Here is a 22,771-nt window from a genome sequence, read left to right as displayed (position 1 = left end):
TTCGTTAACCTAGATAGTCCAAGTGCCCACTAGGTAACCTACATAGTCCAAGTGCCCGCTAGGTAACCTATAAAGTCCAAGTGCCCGCTAGGTAACCGAGATAGTCCAAGGGCCCGCTAGTTAACCTACATAGTCCAAGGGCTCACTTGTTCACTTTGATAGTCCAAGTGCCCGCTAGTTAACCTAGATCTTCCAAGTGCCCGCTAGTTAACCTAGATTGTCCAAGTACCCGCTAGTTAACCTACATAGTCCAAGGGCCCACTAGTTAACCTAGATAGTCCAAGTGTCCTCTAGTCAACCTACATAGTCAAAGTGCCCGCTAGTTAACCTATATACCAAGTGCCCGCTATGTAACCTAGATATTCCAAGGGCACGCTAGTTAACCTATATCGTCCAAGAGCCCGCTAGGCAACCTAGATAGTCCAATGCCCGCTAAGGAACCTACATAGTCCAATTGCACGCTAGTTATTGTAGATAGTCCAAGTAACCCGCTAGTTAACCTAGATAGTCCAAGTGCCTGCTAGGTAACCTACATAGTGCAAGTGTCCGCTAGTTAACCTACATATTCCAAGTGCCCGCTAGTTAACATAGATAGTCCAAGTGCCCAGTAGGGAACGTACATAGTCCAAGTGCCCGCTAGGTAACCTAGATACTGCAAGTGCCCACTAGTTAACCTAGATAGTTCAAGTACCCTCTAGGTAACCTAGATTGTCCAAGGGCCCCCTAGTTAGCCTACATAGCCCAAGTGTCTGCTAGGTAACCTAGAGAGTCCAAGTACTGCTAGTTAATCTACATAGTCCAAGGGCTCGCAAGTTAACCTACATAGTCCAAGTGCCGCTAGGGAACCTAGATAGTCCAAGTGCCCGCTCTGGAACCTACATAGTCCAAGTGCCTGCTAGGGAACCTACATAGTCGAAGTGCCCGCTCTGGAACATACATATTCCAAGTGCCCGCTAGGGAATCTACATAGTCCAAGGGCCCGCTAGTTAACGTAGATAGTCCAAGTGCCGCTAGGTAATCTACATAGTCCAAAGGCCCGCTAGTTAAACTACATAGTCCATGTACCGGCTAGTTTACCTAGATCTTTCAAGTGCACGCTTGTTAACCTACATAGTCCAAGGGCCCGCTAGTTAACCTACATAGTCCAAGGGCCCGCTAGTTAACCTACATCGTCCAAGGCCCGCTAGTTAACCTAGATAGTCCAAGTGCCCGCTAGTTAACCTACATAGTCCAAGTGCCCGCTAGGTAACCTAGACAGTTCAAGTGACCACTAGGTTACCTACATAGTCCAAGTGCCTGTTCGTTAACCGACATAGTCCAAGTGCCCGCTAGGTAACCTATATAGTCCAAATGCCCGCTAGGGACCCTAATAATCTAAGTGTCCGCTAATTATCCTAGATAGTCCAAGTGCTTGCTAGTTAACCTAGATAGTCCAAGTGCCCACTAGTTAACCTAGATAGACCAAGTGCCCGCTAGGGAACCTACCTAGTCCAAGTGCCCGATAGGGAACTTACATAGTCCAAGGGCCCGCTAGGGAACCTACATAGTCCATGTGCCCGTTAGTTAACCTAGATAGTCCAATGCCTGCTAGGTAACCTAGATAGTCCAACAGCCCGCTAGGTAACCTACATACTCCAAGAACCCGCTAGGCAACGTAGGTAGTTCAAGTGCCAGCTAGGTAACCTAGATAGTCCAAGTGCCCGCTAGGTAACCTACAAAGTCTAAATTCCCACAAGGTTATCTATATAGTCCAAATGCCCGCTAGGGAACCTACATAGTCCAAGTGCCCGCTAGGTAACCTAGATAATCCAAGTGCCCGCCAGTTAACCTATATCGTCCAAGAGCCCGCTAGTTAACCTAGATAGTCCTAGTGCCCGTTAGTTAACCTAGAGTGTCCAAGTGCCCACTAGGGGACGTACTTAGTCCAAGTGCCCGTTAGCTAACCTAGATAGTCCAAGTGCCCGCTAGTTAACATTGATCATCCAAGTGCACGCTAGTTAAACTACATAGTCCAAGTGCTCGCTAGTTAACCTACATAGTACAAGGGCCCGCTAGTTGACCTAGATAGTCCAAGTGCCCGCTAGGTAACCTACATAGTCCAAGTTCCCACGAGGTAACCTAGATAGTCCAAGTGCCCGTTACCTAACCTAGATAGTCCAATTGCGCGCTATGCAACATACATAGTCCAAGTGCCCGTTTGTTAACCTAGAAGTCCAAGTGCCCACTAGGTAACCTAGACTCTCCAAGTGCCCGCTAGGTTACCTACATAGTCCATGTGCCGCTAGGTAACCTAGATAGTCCAAGGGCCCACTAGTTAACCTACATAGTCCATGTGCCCGGTAGTTAACTTACATAGTTCAAGTGTCCATAGGGAATATACATAGCCCAAGTGCCCGCTCTGGAACGTACATAGTCCAAGTGCCTGCTAGGGAACCTACATAGTCCAAGTGCCCGCGCTGGAACATACATAGTCCAAGTGCCCGCTAGGGAATCTACATAGTCCAAGGGCCCGCTAGTTAACCTAGATAGTCCAAGGGACCGCTAGGTAACCTAGATAGTCCAAGTGTCCGCTAGATAACCTAGAGTCCATGTGCTCGCTAGTTAACCTAGATCGTCCAAGTGCCCGCAATGTAACCTAGATAGTCAAAGTGCCCGCTAGGTAACCTAGACTGTCCAAGTGCCCGCTAGGTTACCTACATAGTCCAAGTGCCCGTTCGTTAACCTAGATAGTCCAAGTGCCCACTAGGTAACCTACATAGTCCAAGTGCCCGCTAGGTAACCTATAAAGTCCAAGTGCCCGCCAGGTAACCGAGATAGTCCAAGGGCCCGCTAGTTAACCTACATAGTCCAAGGGCTCACTTGTTCACTTTGATAGTCCAAGTGCCCGCTAGTTAACCTAGATCTTCCAAGTGCCCGCTACTTAACCTAGATTGTCCAAGTACCCGCTAGTTAACCTACATAGTCCAAGGGCCCACTAGTTAACCTAGATAGTCCAAGTGTCCTCTAGTCAACCTACATAGTCAAAGTGCCCGCTAGTTAACCTATATACCAAGTGCCCGCTATGTAACCTAGATATTCCAAGGGCACGCTAGTTAACCTATATCGTCCAAGTGCCCGCTAGGCAACCTAGATAGTCCAAGTGCCCGCTAAGGAACCTACGTAGTCCAATTGCACGCTAGTTATTGTAGATAGTCCAAGTACCCGCTAGTTAACCTAGATAGTCCAAGTGCCTGCTAGGTAACCTACATAGTGCAAGTGTCCGCTAGTTAACCTACATATTCCAAGTGCCCGCTAGTTAACATAGATAGTCCAAGTGCCCAGTAGGGAACGTACATAGTCCAAGTGCCCGCTAGGTAACCTAGATACTGCAAGTGCCCACTAGTTAACCTAGATAGTTCAAGTACCCTCTAGGTAACCTAGATTGTCCAAGGGCCCCCTAGTTAGCCTACATAGCCCAAGTGTCTGCTAGGTAACCTAGAGAGTCCAAGTACTGCTAGTTAATCTACATAGTCCAAGGGCCCGCTAGTTAACCTACATAGTCCAAGTGCCGCTAGGGAACCTAGATAGTCCAAGTGCCCGCTCTGGAACCTACATAGTCCAAGTGCCTGCTAGGGAACCTACATATTCGAAGTGCCCGCTCTGGAAAATACATATTCCAAGTGCCCGCTAGGGAATCTACATAGTCCAAGGACTCGCTAGTTAACGTAGATAGTCCAAGTGCCGCTAGGTAATCTACATAGTCCAAAGGCCCGCTAGTTAACCTACATAGTCCATGTACCGGCTAGTTTACCTAGATCTTTCAAGTGCACGCTTGTTAACCTACATAGTCCAAGGGCCCGCTAGTTAACCTACATAGTCCAAGGGCCCGCTAGTTAACCTACATCGTCCAAGGGCCCGCTAGTTAACCTAGATAGTCCAAGTGCCCGCTAGTTAACCTACATAGTCCAAGTGCCCGCTAGGTAACCTAGACAGTTCAAGTGACCACTAGGTTACCTACATAGTCCAAGTGCCTGTTCATTAACCGACATAGTCCAAGTGCCCGCTAGGTAACCTATATAGTCCAAATGCCCGCTAGGGACCCTAATAGTCTAAGTGTCCGCTAGTTATCCTAGATAGTCCAAGTGCTTGCTAGTTAACCTAGATAGTCCAAGTGCCCACTAGTTAACCTAGATAGACCAAGTGCCCGCTAGGGAACCTACCTAGTCCAAGTGCCCGATAGGGAACTTACATAGTCCAAGGGCCCGCTAGGGAACCTACATAGTCCATGTGCCCGTTAGTTAACCTAGATAGTCCAATGCCTGCTAGGTAACCTAGATAGTCCAACAGCCCGCTAGGTAACCTACATACTCCAAGAACCCGCTAGGCAACATAGGTAGTTCAAGTGCCAGCTAGGTAACCTAGATAGTCCAAGTGCCCGCTAGGTAACCTACAAAGTCTAAATTCCCACAAGGTTATCTATATAGTCCAAATGCCCGCGAGGGAACCTACATAGTCCAAGTGCCCGCTAGGTAACCTAGATAATCCAAGTGCCCGCCAGTTAACCTATATCGTCCAAGTGCCCGCTAGTTAACCTAGATAGTCCTAGTGCCCGTTAGTTAACCTAGAGTGTCCAAGTGCCCACTAGGGGACGTACTTAGTCCAAGTGCCCGTTAACTAACCTAGATAGTCCAAGTGCCCGCTAGTTAACATTGATCATCCAAGTGCACGCTAGTTAAACTACATAGTCCAAGTGCTCGCTAGTTAACCTACATAGTACAAGGGCCCGCTAGTTGACCTAGATAGTCCAAGTGCCCGCTAGGTAACCTACATAGTTCAAGTTCCCACGAGGTAACCTAGATAGTCCAAGTGCCCGTTACCTAACCTAGATAGTCCAATTGCCCGGTATGCAACATACATAGTCCAAGTGCCCGTTTGTTAACCTAGAAGTCCAAGTGCCCGCTAGGTAACCTAGATTCTCCAAGTGCCCGCTAGGTTACCTACATAGTCCAAGTGCCCGCTAGGTAACCTAGATAGTCCAAGGGCCCGCTAGTTAACCTACATAGTCCATGTGCCCGGTAGTTAACTTACATAGTTCAAGTGTCCATAGGGAATATACATAGCCCAAGTGCCCGCTCTGGAACCTACATAGTCCAAGTGCCTGCTAGGGAACCTACATAGTCCAAGTGCCCGCGCTGGAACATATATAGTCCAAGTGCCCGCTAGGGAATCTACATAGTCCAAGGGCCCGCTAGTTAACCTAGATAGTCCAAGGGCCCACTAGGTAACCTAGATAGTCCAAGTGTCCGCTAGATAACCTAGAGTCCATGTGCTCGCTAGTTAACCTAGATCGTCCAAGTGCCCGCAATGTAACCTAGATAGTCAAAGTGCCCGTTAGGTAACCTAGATAGTCCAAGTGCCCGCAATGTAACCTAGATAGTCAAAGTGCCCGTTAGGTAACCTAGATAGTCCAAGTGCCCGCTAGGTAACTTACATTGTCCAAGTTCCCGCTAGGTAAACTAGATACTCAAAGTGCTCGTTACCTAACCTAGATAGTCCAAGTGCCCGCTAGGCAACCTACATAGTCCAAGAGCCCGTTCGTTAACCTAGAAGTCCAAGTGCCCCCTAGGTAACCTAGACAGTCCAAGTGCCCGCTAGGTTACCTGCATATTCCAAGTGCCCATTCGTTAACCTAGATAGTCCAAGTACCCACTAGGTAACCTACATAGTCCAAGTGCCCGTTAGGTAACCTATATAGTCCAAGTGCCCGCTAGGTAACCGAGATAGTCCAAGGGCCCGCTAGTTAACCTACATAGTCCAAGGGCTCACTTGTTCACTTTGATAGTCCAAGTGCCCGCTAGTTAACCTAGATCTTCCAAGTGCCCGGTAGTTAACCTAGATTGTCCAAGTACCCGCTAGTTAACCTACATAGTCCAAGGGCCCACTAGTTAACCTAGATAGTCCAAGTGTCCTCTAGTCAACCTACATAGTCAATGTGCCCGCTAGTTAACCTATATACCAAGTGCCCGCTATGTAACCTAGATATTCCAAGGGCACGCTAGTTAACCTATATCGTCCAAGTGCCCGCTAGGCAACCTAGATAGTCCAAGTGCCCGCTAAGGAACCTACATAGTCCAATTGCACGCTAGTTATTGTAGATAGTCCAAGTACCCGCTAGTTAACCTAGATAGTCCAAGTGCCTGCTAGGTAACCTACATAGTGCAAGTGTCCGCTAGTTAACCTACATATTCCAAGTGCCCGCTAGTTAACATAGATAGTCCAAGTGCCCACTAGGGAACGTACATAGTCCAAGTGCCCGCTAGGTAACCTAGATACTGCAAGTGCCCGCTAGTTAACCTAGATAGTTCAAGTATCCTCTAGGTAACCTAGATTGTCCAAGGGCCCCCTAGTTAGCCTACATAGCCCAAGTGTCTGCTAGGTAACCTAGAGAGTCCAAGTACTGCTAGTTAATCTACATAGTTCAAGGGCCCGCTAGTTAACCTACATAGTCCAAGTGCCGCTAGGGAACCTAGATAGTCCAAGTGCCCGCTCTGGAACCTACATAGTCCAAGTGCCTGCTAGGGAACCTACATAGTCGAAGTGCCCGCTCTGGAACATACATATTCCAAGTGCCCGCTAGGGAATCTACATAGTCCAAGGGCCCGCTAGTTAACGTAGATAGTCCAAGTGCCGCTAGGTTATCTACATAGTCCAAAGGCCCGCTAGTTAACCTACATAGTCCAAGTACCCGCTAGTTTACCTAGATCTTTCAAGTGCACGCTTGTTAACCTACATAGTCCAAGGGCCCGCTAGTTAACCTACATAGTCCAAGGGCCCGCTAGTTAACCTACATCGTCCAAGGGCCCGCTAGTTAACCTAGATAGTCCAAGTGCCCGCTAGTTAACCTACATAGTCCAAGTGCCCGCTAGGTAACCTAGACAGTTCAAGTGACCACTAGGTTACCTACATAGTCCAAGTGCCTGTTCGTTAACTGACATAGTCCAAGTGCCCGTTAGGGACCCTAATAGTCTAAGTGTCCGCTAGTTATCCTAGATAGTCCAAGTGCTTGCTAGTTAACCTAGATAGTCCAAGTGCCCACTAGTTAACCTAGATAGACCAAGTGCCCGCTAGGGAACCTACCTAGTCCAAGTGTCTGATAGGGAACTTACATAGTCCAAGGGCCCGCTAGGGAACCTACATAGTCCATGTGTCCGTTAGTTAACCTAGATAGTCCAATGCCTGCTAGGTAACCTAGATAGTCCACCAGCCCGCTAGGTAACCTACATACTCCAAGAACCCGCTAGGCAACGTAGGTAGTTCAAGTGCCAGCTAGGTAACCTAGATAGTCCAAGTGCCCGCTAGGTAACCTACAAAGTCTAAGTTCCCACAAGGTTATCTATATAGTCCAAATGCCCGCTAGGGAACCTACATAGTCCAAGTGCCCGTTAGGTAACCTAGATAATCCAAGTGCCCTCTAGTTAACCTATATCGTCCAAGTGCCCACTAGTTAACCTAGATAGTCCTAGTGCCCGTTAGTTAACCTATATCGTCCAAGTGCCCACTAGTTAACCTAGATAGTCCTAGTGCCCGTTAGTTAACCTAGAGTGTCCAAGTGCCCACTAGGGGAAGTACTTAGTCCAAGTGCCCGTTAGCTAACCTAGATAGTCCAAGTGCCCGCTAGTTAACATTGATCATCCAAGTGCCCGCTAGTTAAACTACATAGTCCAAGTGCTCGCTAGTTAACCTACATAGTACAAGGGCCCTCTAGTTGACCTAGATAGTCCAAGTGCCCGCTAGGTAACCTACATAGTCCAAGTTCCCACGAGGTAACCTAGATAGTCCAAGTGCCCGTTACCTAACCTAGATAGTCCAATTGCCCGCTATGCAACATACATAGACCAAGTGCCCGTTTGTTAACCTAGAAGTCCAAGTGCCCGCTAGGTAACCTAGACTGTCCAAGTGCCCGCTAAGTTACTTACATTGTCCAAGTGCCCGCTAGGTAACCTAGATAGTCCAAGGGCCCGCTAGTTAACCTACATAGTCCATGTGCCCGGTAGTTAACTTACATAGTTCAAGTGTCCATAGGGAATATACATAGCCCAAGTGCCCGCTCTGGAACCAACATAGTCCAAGTGCCTGCTAGGGAACCTACATAGTCCAAGTGCCCGCGCTGGAACATACATAGTCCAAGTGCCCGCTAGGGAATCTACATAGTCCAAGGGCCCGCGAGTTAACGTAGATAGTCCAAGTGCCGCTAGTTAATGTACATAGTCCAAGGGCCCGCTAGTTAACCTACATAGTCCAAGTACCCGCTAGTTAACCTAGATCGTCCAAGTGCCCGCGAGGTAACCTACATAGTCCAAGGGCCCGCTAGTTAACCTACATAGTCCAAGGGCCCGCTAGTTAACCTACATAGTCCAAGTGCCCGCTAGGTAACCTAGACAGTTCAAGTGACCACTAGGTTACCTACATAGTCCAAGTGCCCGTTCGTTAACCTACATAGTCCAAATGCCCGCTAGGTAACCAATATAGTCCAAATGCCCGCTAGGGGCCCTAATAGTCCAAATGACCGCTAGTTAACCTACATAGTCCAAGGGACCCTTTCGTTAACCTAGATAGTCCAAGTGCTCGCTAGTTAACCTAGATGTACCAAGTGTCCGCTAGGGAACCTATCTAGTCCAAGTACCCGCTAGGAATCCTACATAGTCCAAGTGCGCGCTAGGTAACATAGATAGTCCAAGTGCCCGCTAGGGAATGTACATAGTCCAAGTGCTCGCTAGTTAACCTAAATAGTCCAAGTGCCCGCTAGTTAACCTAGATAGACCAAGTGCCCGCTAGGGAACCTACCTAGTCCAAGTGCCCGATAGGGAACCTACATAGTCCAAGTGCCCGTTAGTTAACCTAGATAGTCCAATGCCTCCTAGGTAACCTAGATAGTCCAACAGCCCGCTAGGTAACCTACATACTCAAAGAACCGGCTAGGCAACGTAGATAGTTCAAGTGCCAGCTAGGTAACCTACAAAGTCTAAGTGCCCGCTAGGTTATCTATATAGTCCAAATGCCCGCTAGGGAACCTACATAGTTCAAGTACCCGCTAGGTAACCTAGATCATCAAAGGGCCCCCTAGTTAGCCTACATAGTCCAAGTGCCCGCTAGGTAACCTAGATTGTCCAAGTTCCCGCTCGGTAGCCTAGACAGTCCAAGTGCCCTTTAGGGAACCTTGATAGTCCAAGGGCCCGCTAGTAAACCTACATAGTCCATGGGCCCGCTAGTTAACCTTCATAGTGCAAGTGTCCGCTACTTTACCTACATATTCCAAGTGCCCGCTAGTTAACCTACATAATCTAAGTGCCCGTTGGCTAACCTAGATAGTCCAAGGGCCCGCTAGTTGACCTACATATTCCATGTGCCCGTTAGTTAACCTAGATTGTCCAAGTGCCTACTAGGTAACCTACATAGTGCAAGTGTCCGCTAGTTAACCTACATAGTCCAAGAGCCCGCTAGTTAACATAGATAGTCCAAGTGACCGCTAGGGAACCTACATAGTCCAAGTGCCCGCTAGGTAACCCACATGGTCCAAATGCCCGCTAGTTAACCTACATAGTCCAAGTGCCCGATACGGAACCTACATAATCCAAGTGCCCGCTAGGGAACCTACATAGTCCAAGTGCCCGTTAGTTAACCTAGATAGTCCAAGTGCCCGCTAGGTAACCTAGATAGTCCAACAGCCCGGTAGGTAACCTACATACTCCAAGTACCCGCTAGGTAATGTAGATAGTTCAAGTGCCTGCTAGGTAACCTAGATAGTCCAAGTGCCCGCTAGGTAACCTACAAAGTCTAAGTGCCCGCTAAGTAATCTATATAGTCCAAATAACCGCTAGGGAGCCTACATAGTCCAAATGCCCGCTAGGTAACCTAGATAGTCTAAGGGCCCGCTAGGTAACCTACATAGTCCTAGTGCCCCCTAGTTAACCTACATTTTCCACGTGCCCGATAGAGAACCTACATAGTCCAAGTGCCCGCTCTTAACCTACATAGTACAAATGCCCTGTAGTTAACCTACATAGTCCAAGTGCCTGCTAGGGAACCTACATATTCGAAGTGCCCGCTCTGGAAAATACATATTCCAAGTGCCCGCTAGGGAATCTACATAGTCCAAGGACTCGCTAGTTAACGTAGATAGTCCAAGTGCCGCTAGGTAATCTACATAGTCCAAAGGCCCGCTAGTTAACCTACATAGTCCATGTACCGGCTAGTTTACCTAGATCTTTCAAGTGCACGCTTGTTAACCTACATAGTCCAAGGGCCCGCTAGTTAACCTACATAGTCCAAGGGCCCGCTAGTTAACCTACATCGTCCAAGGGCCCGCTAGTTAACCTAGATAGTCCAAGTGCCCGCTAGTTAACCTACATAGTCCAAGTGCCCGCTAGGTAACCTAGACAGTTCAAGTGACCACTAGGTTACCTACATAGTCCAAGTGCCTGTTCATTAACCGACATAGTCCAAGTGCCCGCTAGGTAAACTATATAGGCCAAATGCCCGCTAGGGACCCTAATAGTCTAAGTGTCCGCTAGTTATCCTAGATAGTCCAAGTGCTTGCTAGTTAACCTAGATAGTCCAAGTGCCCACTAGTTAACCTAGATAGACCAAGTGCCCGCTAGGGAACCTACCTAGTCCAAGTGCCCGATAGGGAACTTACATAGTCCAAGGGCCCGCTAGGGAACCTACATAGTCCATGTGCCCGTTAGTTAACCTAGATAGTCCAATGCCTGCTAGGTAACCTAGATAGTCCAACAGCCCGCTAGGTAACCTACATACTCCAAGAACCCGCTAGGCAACATAGGTAGTTCAAGTGCCAGCTAGGTAACCTAGATAGTCCAAGTGCCCGCTAGGTAACCTACAAAGTCTAAATTCCCACAAGGTTATCTATATAGTCCAAATGCCCGCGAGGGAACCTACATAGTCCAAGTGCCCGCTAGGTAACCTAGATAATCCAAGTGCCCGCCAGTTAACCTATATCGTCCAAGTGCCCGCTAGTTAACCTAGATAGTCCTAGTGCCCGTTAGTTAACCTAGAGTGTCCAAGTGCCCACTAGGGGACGTACTTAGTCCAAGTGCCCGTTAACTAACCTAGATAGTCCAAGTGCCCGCTAGTTAACATTGATCATCCAAGTGCACGCTAGTTAAACTACATAGTCCAAGTGCTCGCTAGTTAACCTACATAGTACAAGGGCCCGCTAGTTGACCTAGATAGTCCAAGTGCCCGCTAGGTAACCTACATAGTTCAAGTTCCCACGAGGTAACCTAGATAGTCCAAGTGCCCGTTACCTAACCTAGATAGTCCAATTGCCCGCTATGCAACATACATAGTCCAAGTGCCCGTTTGTTAACCTAGAAGTCCAAGTGCCCGCTAGGTAACCTAGACTCTCCAAGTGCCCGCTAGGTTACCTACATAGTCCAAGTGCCCGCTAGGTAACCTAGATAGTCCAAGGGCCCGCTAGTTAACCTACATAGTCCATGTGCCCGGTAGTTAACTTACATAGTTCAAGTGTCCATAGGGAATATACATAGCCCAAGTGCCCGCTCTGGAACCTACATAGTCCAAGTGCCTGCTAGGGAACCTACATAGTCCAAGTGCCCGCGCTGGAACATATATAGTCCAAGTGCCCGCTAGGGAATCTACATAGTCCAAGGGCCCGCTAGTTAACCTAGATAGTCCAAGGGCCCACTAGGTAACCTAGATAGTCCAAGTGTCCTCTAGATAACCTAGAGTCCATGTGCTCGCTAGTTAACCTAGATCGTCCAAGTGCCCGCAATGTAACCTAGATAGTCAAAGTGCCCGTTAGGTAACCTAGATAGTCCAAGTGCCCGCAATGTAACCTAGATAGTCAAAGTGCCCGTTAGGTAACCTAGATAGTCCAAGTGCCCGCTAGGTAACTTACATTGTCCAAGTTCCCGCTAGGTAAACTAGATACTCAAAGTGCTCGTTACCTAACCTAGATAGTCCAAGTGCCCGCTAGGCAACCTACATAGTCCAAGAGCCCGTTCGTTAACCTAGAAGTCCAAGTGCCCCCTAGGTAACCTAGACAGTCCAAGTGCCCGCTAGGTTACCTGCATATTCCAAGTGCCCATTCGTTAACCTAGATAGTCCAAGTACCCACTAGGTAACCTACATAGTCCAAGTGCCCGTTAGGTAACCTATATAGTCCAAGTGCCCGCTAGGTAACCGAGATAGTCCAAGGGCCCGCTAGTTAACCTACATAGTCCAAGGGCTCACTTGTTCACTTTGATAGTCCAAGTGCCCGCTAGTTAACCTAGATCTTCCAAGTGCCCGGTAGTTAACCTAGATTGTCCAAGTACCCGCTAGTTAACCTACATAGTCCAAGGGCCCACTAGTTAACCTAGATAGTCCAAGTGTCCTCTAGTCAACCTACATAGTCAATGTGCCCGCTAGTTAACCTATATACCAAGTGCCCGCTATGTAACCTAGATATTCCAAGGGCACGCTAGTTAACCTATATCGTCCAAGTGCCCGCTAGGCAACCTAGATAGTCCAAGTGCCCGCTAAGGAACCTACATAGTCCAATTGCACGCTAGTTATTGTAGATAGTCCAAGTACCCGCTAGTTAACCTAGATAGTCCAAGTGCCTGCTAGGTAACCTACATAGTGCAAGTGTCCGCTAGTTAACCTACATATTCCAAGTGCCCGCTAGTTAACATAGATAGTCCAAGTGCCCACTAGGGAACGTACATAGTCCAAGTGCCCGCTAGGTAACCTAGATACTGCAAGTGCCCGCTAGTTAACCTAGATAGTTCAAGTATCCTCTAGGTAACCTAGATTGTCCAAGGGCCCCCTAGTTAGCCTACATAGCCCAAGTGTCTGCTAGGTAACCTAGAGAGTCCAAGTACTGCTAGTTAATCTACATAGTTCAAGGGCCCGCTAGTTAACCTACATAGTCCAAGTGCCGCTAGGGAACCTAGATAGTCCAAGTGCCCGCTCTGGAACCTACATAGTCCAAGTGCCTGCTAGGGAACCTACATAGTCGAAGTGCCCGCTCTGGAACATACATATTCCAAGTGCCCGCTAGGGAATCTACATAGTCCAAGGGCCCGCTAGTTAACGTAGATAGTCCAAGTGCCGCTAGGTTATCTACATAGTCCAAAGGCCCGCTAGTTAACCTACATAGTCCAAGTACCCGCTAGTTTACCTAGATCTTTCAAGTGCACGCTTGTTAACCTACATAGTCCAAGGGCCCGCTAGTTAACCTACATAGTCCAAGGGCCCGCTAGTTAACCTACATCGTCCAAGGGCCCGCTAGTTAACCTAGATAGTCCAAGTGCCCGCTAGTTAACCTACATAGTCCAAGTGCCCGCTAGGTAACCTAGACAGTTCAAGTGACCACTAGGTTACCTACATAGTCCAAGTGTCTGTTCGTTAACTGACATAGTCCAAGTGCCCGTTAGGGACCCTAATAGTCTAAGTGTCCGCTAGTTATCCTAGATAGTCCAAGTGCTTGCTAGTTAACCTAGATAGTCCAAGTGCCCACTAGTTAACCTAGATAGACCAAGTGCCCGCTAGGGAACCTACCTAGTCCAAGTGTCTGATAGGGAACTTACATAGTCCAAGGGCCCGCTAGGGAACCTACATAGTCCATGTGTCCGTTAGTTAACCTAGATAGTCCAATGCCTGCTAGGTAACCTAGATAGTCCACCAGCCCGCTAGGTAACCTACATACTCCAAGAACCCGCTAGGCAACGTAGGTAGTTCAAGTGCCAGCTAGGTAACCTAGATAGTCCAAGTGCCCGCTAGGTAACCTACAAAGTCTAAGTTCCCACAAGGTTATCTATATAGTCCAAATGCCCGCTAGGGAACCTACATAGTCCAAGTGCCCGTTAGGTAACCTAGATAATCCAAGTGCCCGCTAGTTAACCTATATCGTCCAAGTGCCCACTAGTTAACCTAGATAGTCCTAGTGCCCGTTAGTTAACCTATATCGTCCAAGTGCCCACTAGTTAACCTAGATAGTCCTAGTGCCCGTTAGTTAACCTAGAGTGTCCAAGTGCCCACTAGGGGAAGTACTTAGTCCAAGTGCCCGTTAGCTAACCTAGATAGTCCAAGTGCCCGCTAGTTAACATTGATCATCCAAGTGCCCGCTAGTTAAACTACATAGTCCAAGTGCTCGCTAGTTAACCTACATAGTACAAGGGCCCTCTAGTTGACCTAGATAGTCCAAGTGCCCGCTAGGTAACCTACATAGTCCAAGTTCCCACGAGGTAACCTAGATAGTCCAAGTGCCCGTTACCTAACCTAGATAGTCCAATTGCCCGCTATGCAACATACATAGACCAAGTGCCCGTTTGTTAACCTAGAAGTCCAAGTGCCCGCTAGGTAACCTAGACTGTCCAAGTGCCCGCTAAGTTACTTACATTGTCCAAGTGCCCGCTAGGTAACCTAGATAGTCCAAGGGCCCGCTAGTTAACCTACATAGTCCATGTGCCCGGTAGTTAACTTACATAGTTCAAGTGTCCATAGGGAATATACATAGCCCAAGTGCCCGCTCTGGAACCAACATAGTCCAAGTGCCTGCTAGGGAACCTACATAGTCCAAGTGCCCGCGCTGGAACATACATAGTCCAAGTGCCCGCTAGGGAATCTACATAGTCCAAGGGCCCGCGAGTTAACGTAGATAGTCCAAGTGCCGCTAGTTAATGTACATAGTCCAAGGGCCCGCTAGTTAACCTACATAGTCCAAGTACCCGCTAGTTAACCTAGATCGTCCAAGTGCCCGCGAGGTAACCTACATAGTCCAAGGGCCCGCTAGTTAACCTACATAGTCCAAGTGCCCGCTAGGTAACCTAGACAGTTCAAGTGACCACTAGGTTACCTACATAGTCCAAGTGCCCGTTCGTTAACCTACATAGTCCAAATGCCCGCTAGGTAACCAATATAGTCCAAATGCCCGCTAGGGGCCCTAATAGTCCAAATGACCGCTAGTTAACCTACATAGTCCAAGGGACCCTTTCGTTAACCTAGATAGTCCAAGTGCTCGCTAGTTAACCTAGATGTACCAAGTGTCCGCTAGGGAACCTATCTAGTCCAAGTACCCGCTAGGAATCCTACATAGTCCAAGTGCGCGCTAGGTAACATAGATAGTCCAAGTGCCCGCTAGGGAATGTACATAGTCCAAGTGCTCGCTAGTTAACCTAAATAGTCCAAGTGCCCGCTAGTTAACCTAGATAGACCAAGTGCCCGCTAGGGAACCTACCTAGTCCAAGTGCCCGATAGGGAACCTACATAGTCCAAGTGCCCGTTAGTTAACCTAGATAGTCCAATGCCTCCTAGGTAACCTAGATAGTCCAACAGCCCGCTAGGTAACCTACATACTCAAAGAACCGGCTAGGCAACGTAGATAGTTCAAGTGCCAGCTAGGTAACCTACAAAGTCTAAGTGCCCGCTAGGTTATCTATATAGTCCAAATGCCCGCTAGGGAACCTACATAGTTCAAGTACCCGCTAGGTAACCTAGATCATCAAAGGGCCCCCTAGTTAGCCTACATAGTCCAAGTGCCCGCTAGGTAACCTAGATTGTCCAAGTTCCCGCTCGGTAGCCTAGACAGTCCAAGTGCCCTTTAGGGAACCTTGATAGTCCAAGGGCCCGCTAGTAAACCTACATAGTCCATGGGCCCGCTAGTTAACCTTCATAGTGCAAGTGTCCGCTACTTTACCTACATATTCCAAGTGCCCGCTAGTTAACCTACATAATCTAAGTGCCCGTTGGCTAACCTAGATAGTCCAAGGGCCCGCTAGTTGACCTACATATTCCATGTGCCCGTTAGTTAACCTAGATTGTCCAAGTGCCTACTAGGTAACCTACATAGTGCAAGTGTCCGCTAGTTAACCTACATAGTCCAAGAGCCCGCTAGTTAACATAGATAGTCCAAGTGACCGCTAGGGAACCTACATAGTCCAAGTGCCCGCTAGGTAACCCACATGGTCCAAATGCCCGCTAGTTAACCTACATAGTCCAAGTGCCCGATACGGAACCTACATAATCCAAGTGCCCGCTAGGGAACCTACATAGTCCAAGTGCCCGTTAGTTAACCTAGATAGTCCAAGTGCCCGCTAGGTAACCTAGATAGTCCAACAGCCCGGTAGGTAACCTACATACTCCAAGTACCCGCTAGGTAATGTAGATAGTTCAAGTGCCTGCTAGGTAACCTAGATAGTCCAAGTGCCCGCTAGGTAACCTACAAAGTCTAAGTAACGCTAAGTAATCTATATAGTCCAAATAACCGCTAGGGAGCCTACATAGTCCAAATGCCCGCTAGGTAACCTAGATAGTCTAAGGGCCCGCTAGGTAACCTACATAGTCCTAGTGCCCCCTAGTTAACCTACATTTTCCACGTGCCCGATAGAGAACCTACATAGTCCAAGTGCCCGCTCTTAACCTACATAGTACAAATGCCCTGTAGTTAACCTACATAGTCCAAGTTCCCGATAGGGAACCTACATAATCCAAGTGCCCGCTAGTTGACCTACATAGTCCAAGTGCCCGCTAGGTAAACCTAGATAATCCTAGTGCCCGCTAGGGAACCTTCATAGTCCTAGTGCCAGCTAGGTATCCTAGATAGTCCAAGTGCCCGCTAGTTAACCTAGATAGTCCTAGTGCCCGTTAGTTAACCTAGAGTGTCCAAGTGCCCACTAGGCGACGTACTTAGTCCAAGTGCCCGTTAGCTAACCTAGATAGTCCAAGTGCCCGCTAGTTAACATTGATCATCCAAGTGCCCGCTAGTTAACCTATATAGTCCAAGGGCCCGCTAGTTAACCTACGTAGTCCAAGGTCCGCTAGTTAACCTAGATATTCCAAGTGCTCGCTAGGTAACCTACATAGTACAAGGGCCCGCTAGTTGACCTAGATAGTCCAAGTGCCCGCTAGTTAACCTAGATAGTCCAAGTGCCCGCTAGGTAACCAATATAGTCCAAATGCCCGCGAGGGGCCCTAATATTCCAAATGCCCGCTAGTTAACCTAGATAGTCCAAGTGCTCGCTAGTTAACCTAGATAGTCCCAGTGCCCGCTAGTTAACCTAGATAGACCAAGTGCCCGCTAGGGAACCTATCTAGTCCAAGTACCCGCTAGGAAACGTACATTGTCCAAGTGCCCGCTAGGTAACGTACATTGTCCAAGTGCCCGCTAGGTAACGTAGATAGTCCAAGTGCCCGCTAGGGAACGTACATAGTCCACGTGCCCGCTAGGGAACCTAGATAGTCCAAGTGCCCGCTAGGTAACCTACATAGTCCAAGTGCCCGCTAGGTAACCTAGATAGTGCAAGTGCCCGCTAGTTAAAGTAGATAGTTGAAGTACCCGCTAGGTAACCTAGATCGTCCAAGGGCCCCCTGGTTAGCCTACATAGTCCAAGTGCCCGCTAGGCAACCTAGATAGTCCAAGTGCCCGTTCGGTAACCTAGATAGTCTAAGTGCCCTTTAGGGAACCTAGATAGTCCAAGGGCCCGCTAGTAAACCTACATAGTCCATGGGCCGGCTAGTTAACCTACATAGTGCAAGTGTCCGCTAGTTAACCTACATATTCCAAGTGCCGGCTATTTAACCTACATAATCTAAGTGCCAGCTAGGTAACCTAGATAGTACAAGTGCCTTCTAGGGAATCTAGATAGTCCAAGTGCCTGTTAGCTAACCTAGATAGTCCAAGTGGCGGCTAGGTAACCTATATAGTCCAAGTGCCCGTTCATTAACCTAGATCATCCAAGTGCCCGCTAGGTAACCTAGACAGTCCAAGTGCCCGCTAGTTAACCTACATAGTCCAAGTGCCCGATAGGGAATCTACATAATCCAAGTGCCCGCTCGGCAACCTACATACTCCAGGTGCCCGTTAGTTAACCTAGATAGTCAAAGTGCCTGCTAGGTAACCTAGATAGTCCAAGTGCCCGCTAGGTAACCTACATAGTCCAAGTTCCCGATGGTAACCTAAATAGTCCAAATGCCCGCTAGGGAAACTACATAGGCCAAGTGCCTGCTAGTTAACCTAGATAGTCCAAGTGCCTGCTAGTAAACCTACATAATCCATGGGCCCGCTAGTTAACCTACATAGTGCAAGGTCCCGCTAGTTAACCTAGATCGTGCAAGTGTCCGCTAGTTAGCCTATATAGTCCAAGTGCCCGCTAGTTAACCTATATACCAAGTGCCCGCTACGTAACCTAGATAATCCAAGGGCACGCTAGTTAACCTACATAGTGCAAGTGCCCGCTAGGCAACCTAGATAGTCCAAGTGCCCGCTAAGGAACCTACATAGTCCAAGTGCACGCTAGTTAACCTTTATAGTCCAAGTGACCGCTAGTTAACATAGATAGTCCAAGTGCCTGCTAGGTAACCTACATAGTGCAATTGTCCGCTAGTTAACCTACATAGTCGAAGTGCCCGCTAGTTGACCTAGATAGTTCAAGTACCCGCTAGGTAATCTAGATAGTCCAATGGCCCCCTAGTTGGCCTACATAGTCCAAGTGCCCGCTAGGTAACCTAGATAGTCCAAGTGCCTTTTCGGTAACCTATATAGTCCAAGTGCCCTTTAGGGAACCTAGATAGTCGAAGGGCCCGCAAGTAAACCTACATAGTCCAAGTGCCCACTAGTTAACCTACATATTCCAAGTGCCCGCTAGTTAACCTACATAATCTAAGTGCCCGTTAGCTAACCTAGATAGTCCAAGGGCCCGCTAGTTGACCTACATAGTCCAAGTGCCAGCTAGGTATCCTAGATAGTACAAGTGCCCGCTAGGTAACCTAGATATCCAAGTGCCCGTTAGGTAACCTAGATAGTCCAAGTGCCCACTAGGGGACGTACTTAGTTCATGTGCCCATTAGCTAACCTAGATAGTCCAAGTGCCCGCTAGTTAACATTGATCATCCAAGTGCCTGCTAGTTAACCTAGATAGTCCAAGTGCCCTCTAGTTAACCTAGATCGTCCAAGTGCCCGCTAGTTAACCTACATAGTCCAAGGTCCGCTAGTTAACCTAGATAGTCCAAGTGCTCGCTAGTTAACCTACATAGTACAAGGGCCCACTAGTTGACCTAGATAGTCCAAGTGCCCGCTAGCTAACCTAGATAGTCCAAGTGCCCGCTAGGTAACCTAAGTAGTCCAAATATCCGATAGGGATCCTACATTGTTCAAGTGCCCGCTAGGTAACCTACATTGTCCAAGTGCCCGTTCGTTAACCTAGATAGTCCAAGTGCCCGCTAGGTAACCTTGACTGTCCAAGTGCCCCCTAGGTTACCTACATAGTCCAAGTGCCCGTTCGTTAACCTAGATAGTCCAAGTGCCCGCTAGGAAACCTACATAGTCCAAGGGCCCGCTAGGTAACCTAGATAGTCCAAGTGTCCGCTAGATAACCTAGAGTCCAAGTGCTCGCTAGTTAACCTACATAGTCCAAGTGCCCGCTATGTAACCTAGATAGTCAAAGTGCCCGTTAGGTAACCTAGATAGTCAAAGAGCCCGCTACGTAACCTAGATATTCCAAGGGCACGCTAGTTAACCTATATCGTCCAAGTGCCCGCTAGGCAACCTAGATAGTCCAAGTGCCCGCTAAGGAACCTACATAGTCCAAGTGCATGCTAGTTATCCTAGATAGTCCAAGTGCCCGCTAGTTAACCTAGATAGTCCAAGTGCCTGCTAGGTAACCTACATAGTGCAAGTGTCCGCTAGTTAACCTACATATTCCAAGTGCCCGCTAGTTAACATAGATTGTCCAAATGCCCGCTAGGGAACGTACATAGTCCAAGTGCCTGCTAGGTAACCTAGATAGTTCAAGTACCCGCTACGTAACCTAGATCATCAAAGGGCCCCCTAGTTAGCCTACATAGTCCAAGTGCCCGCTAGGTAACCTAGATAGTCCAAGTGCGCTTTAGGGCACCTAGATAGTCCAAGTGCCCTTTAGGGAACCTAGATAGTCCAAGGGCCCGCTAGTAAACCTACATAGTCCATGGGCCCGCTAGTTAACCTACATATTCCAAGTTCCCGCTAGTTAACCTACATAATCTAAGTGCCCGTTGGCTAACCTAGATAGTCCAAGGGCCCGCTAGTTGACCTACATAGTCAAAGTGCCACCTAGGTAACCTAGGTAGTACAAGTGCCCGCTAGGGAACCTGGATAGTCCAAGTGCCTGTTAGCTAACAGAGATAGTCCATGTGGCGGCTAGGTAACCTACATAGTCTAAGTGCCCGGTCGTTAACCTAGATAATCCAAATGCTCGTTCGTTAACCGAGATAATCCAAGTGCCCACTAGGTAACCTAGACAGTCCAAGTGCCCGCTAGTTAACCTACAAAGTCCAAGTGCCCTATAGGGAACCTATATAATCCAAGTGCCCACTAGGCAACCTACATAGTCCAAGTACCCGTTAGTTAACCTAGATAGTCAAAGTGCCTGCTAGGTAACCTAGATATTCCAAGTGCCCGCAAGGTAACCTACATATTCCAAGTGCCCGCTAGGTAACCTAAATAGTCCAAATGCCCGCTAGGGAAACTACATTGTCCAAGTGCCCGCTAGTTAACCTAGATAGTCCAAGTGCCTGCTAGTAAACCTACATAATCCATGGGCCCGCTAGTTAACCTACATCGTCCCAGGGCCCGCTAGTTAACCTAGATAGTCCAAGTGCCCGCTAGCTAACCTAGATAGTCCAAGTGCCCGCTAGGTAACCTAAGTAGTCCAAATATCCGATAGGGATCCTACATAGTCCAAGTGCCCGCTAGGTAACCTACATTGTCCAAGTGCCCGTTCGTTAACCTAGATAGTCCAAGTGCCCGCTAGGTAACCTAGACTGTCCAAGTGCCCCCTAGGTTACCTACATTGTCCAAGTGCCCGTTCGTTAACCTAGATAGTCCAAGTGCCCGCTTGTTAACCTACATAGTCCAAGGGCCCACTAGTTAACCTAGATAGTCCAAGTGTCCTCTTGTTGACCCACATAGTCCAAGTGCCTGCTAGTTAACCTATATACCAAGTGCCCGCTACGTATCCTAGATAGTCCAAGTGCATGCTTGTTAACCTACATAGTCCACATGCCCGCTAGGCAACCTAGATAATCCCAGTGCCCGCTAAGGAACCTACATAGTCCAAGTGCACGCTAGTTAACCTAGATAGTCCAAGTGCCTGCTAGGTAACCTACATAGTGCAAGTGTCCAGTAGTTAACTTACATATTCCAAGTGCCCGTTAGTTAACATAGATAGTCCAAGTGCCCGCTAGGGAACGTACATTGTCCACGTGTCCGCTAGGTAACCTAGATAGTGCAAGTGCCCGCTAGTTAACCTAGGTAGTTCAAGTACCCGCTAGGTTACCTAGATCGTCCAAGGGCCCCCTAGTTAGCCTACATAGTCCAAGTGCCCGCTAGGTAACCTAGATAGTCCAAGTGCCCGTTCGGTAACCTAGATAGTCCAAGTGCCCTTTAGGGAACCTAGATAGTCCAAGGGCCCGCAGGTAAACCTACGTACTTCATGGGCCCGCTAGTTAACCTACATAGTGCAAGTGTTGCTAGTTAACCTACATATTCCAAGTGCCCGCTATTTAACCTACATAATCTAAGTGCCAGCTAGGTAAGCTAGATTGTACAAGGGCCCGCTAGGGAATCTAGATAGTCCAAGTGCCTGTTAGCTAACCTAGATAGTCCAAGTGGCGGCTAGGTAACCTACATAGTCCATGTGCCCGTTCGTTAACCTAGATAATCCAAGTGCCCGCTAGGTAACCAGGACAGTCCAAGTGTCCGCAAGTTTACCTACATAGTGCAAGTGCCAGATAGGGAACCTACATAATCCAAGTGCCCGCTAGGCAACCTACATACTCCAAGTGCCCGTTATTTAACCTAGAGAGTCAAAGTGCCTGCTAGGTATCCTAGATAGTCCAAGTGCCCGCTAGGTAACCTACATAGTCCAAGTGCCCGCTAGGTATCCTAAATAGTCCAAATGCGCGCTAGGGAAACTACATAGTCCAAGTGCCCGCTAGTTAACCTAGAAAGTCCAAGTGCCTGCTAGTAAACCTGCATAATACATGGGCCCGCTAGTTAACCTACATAGTGCAAGGGCCCGCTAGTTAACCTAGATCGTGCAAGTGTCCGCTAGTTAGCCTATATAGCCCAAGTGCCCGCTAGTTAACCTATATACCAAGTGCCCGCTATTTAACCTAGATAGACCAAGTGCCTGCTAGGTAACCTACATAGTGCAAGTGCCCGCTAGTTGACATAGATAGTCCAAGTGCCGGCTAGGGAACATACATAGTCCAATTTCCCGCTAGTTAACCTAGATTGTTCAAGTACCCGCTAGGAAACCTAGATAGTACAAGGGCCCCCTAGTTAGCCTACATAGTCCAAGTGCCCGCTAGGTAACCTAGATAGTCCAAGTGCCTTTTCGGTAACCTAGATAGTCCAAGTGCCCTTTAGGGAACCTCGATAGTCCAAGGACCCGCAAGTAAACCTACATAGTCCATGGGCCCGCTAGTTAACCTATATATTCCAAGTGCCCGCTAGTTAACCTACAAAATCTAAGTGACCGTTAGCTAACCTAGATAGTCCAAGGGCCCGCTAGATGACCTACATAGTCCAAGGGCCAGCTAGGTATCCTAGATAGTACAAGTGCCCGCTAGGGAACCTCAATATTCCAAGTGCATCTTAGCTAACCTAGATAGTCCAAGTGCCCGATAGGGAACCTACATAATCTAAGTGCCCGCTAGGTAACCTACATAGTCCAAGTGCCTGCTTGGCAACCAATATAGTCCAAGTGCCCGTTAGTTAACCTTGATAGTC

This window comes from Tenrec ecaudatus, chromosome X (genome assembly GCF_050624435.1).
Source record: "Tenrec ecaudatus isolate mTenEca1 chromosome X, mTenEca1.hap1, whole genome shotgun sequence".
Taxonomy (NCBI): Eukaryota; Metazoa; Chordata; class Mammalia; order Afrosoricida; family Tenrecidae; genus Tenrec; species Tenrec ecaudatus.
This window is presented reverse-complemented; position numbering follows the sequence as displayed.